Source organism: Penaeus japonicus, unplaced genomic scaffold (assembly GCF_977035675.1).
Source record: "Penaeus japonicus unplaced genomic scaffold, GWHDUDI00000001_assembly GWHDUDI00000005, whole genome shotgun sequence".
NCBI classification, from domain to species: Eukaryota; Metazoa; Arthropoda; class Malacostraca; order Decapoda; family Penaeidae; genus Penaeus; species Penaeus japonicus.
This window is the reverse complement of record NW_028234407.1, coordinates 16,537,858-16,539,477: the sequence shown is the minus strand read 5'-3', so window position 1 is coordinate 16,539,477 and position 1,620 is coordinate 16,537,858.

The following is a 1,620-nucleotide window of genomic DNA, read 5'->3' as shown; positions in this document are numbered from 1 at the left end:
TTTTCCTGTTTTACTTTCTTAGCAGTTTCCCAAGCATCCCTGATAATCTCACTCAAAAGAGCGAGATTTTGTGATTGATCTCTCTGATCTCATTAATGTACTAAGCGTCCTTATAATATCTGGACCACGGACAAGATTTGACATGCTCGGTGAGACTGCTTCATCTATGGCATTTATCAGTCTTGCCTTAAATGCATCTCTACTGTGAGTCAGTGGGAAGTCATTGTATCTTAGGCACTGGGCCAGGGCCTCCTGGAAGGCTTTCCAGTTGTGATAGTGATCACTCATGACAATCTCGTCCACTGACCATCTAATTTTCTGAACCAGAGCCACAGTAGTAAAGGTGAGATCTAGGACCCCATGGCTGAAATACTAAGCTCTTGTCCATTGAAAAGAGCGATCTCTGGGCATGCCTCAAGCATCTTGGAGGCCAAATGTCTCAGGTGGATCAAGTGCAAGGAATTACATGCTATCTCTGCATTGCAAGGAATCGGCGATCAAGGAGCAGGGGATATTTGCTTTGACCAGTGTTATGAAATCTCTGGTGCTTAGTGTGTATGGAATCACAAAGGGATAATACCCTTAAAAGTGAACTCTCCCCCTGTCTCCTGGAGCATAACAATGTCATTTTGTGAAGAAAAGCATTCTTTATAGAGAAGTCGTTGATATTCCATTGTATTGTGCTTAGATTTGGGACCGTTGCACTAATTTGAATTGGTTATGTCTGCATCATCAGTGACGTCAACATAATCCACCTCAATGTCAGATGCCCCATCGTAAGTAACATCAGACATTTTGGAGTCTGACAACTCCTTGGTGAGTTTCTCACTGATAGGGATTTCCTCACCAGACTCAGCATTGTCGTCCCCATGATAGGCAGAGCTGTTACAGAAACGTTAAATCCCTCCTATGAATAAGAATGGGAATATCCATTCTAGGGAAGGATTTTATTTTAACACTTCAATTCATACTCTCATGCCCCCATCTAGCACTGAGTCCAACACGGGAAGGCTGTGCATTAGTTCTATGCCCAATAGCCACAGGGGTCACAAGTGCTTCATTTCTTCCTCTCATGCCTCCACCCACCACTGAATAAAACAAAGGGATGCTGTGCGTTAGTCCTTATGCACAATAGCCACAGGGGTCGTGAGAGAATATAAGCAACCCCTGCCTTGCACTGGTGGTATTTGTAAAACCATTGCATGATCTGCAAAGCAGGGACTGCTTGATCCTAGTTTAACTCAAGACACAAGCTGGTTGACATGACCTAGCTAGGATCAGGCCACCCATCTTGCTGGAATAAGGGACCAAAGAGGGGTGTTGCCAACTGCGGGGCATACTCATACAGGTATGAGTCTCGCATGGCAAAAAGGGTAAGTGCAAGCGCAATGGAGATAGGCCCAAGGGGTGCACTTCCCAGCTACTAGATAAGCACCAAGGAACCATTTGATCATCCTTCACCAGTGAACCCCCACTGAACAGGCCACCTCAGAGACTGGCCACATTCAGAGTAGCTCCACTGAGAAGAAAGATGAATCTCCTGCACTACTACAAGGCGATTCCATTTTTCGGGGGAGAAGTAACATCAGAACCAAGACCAGGTTAACCAACTACTTGCAG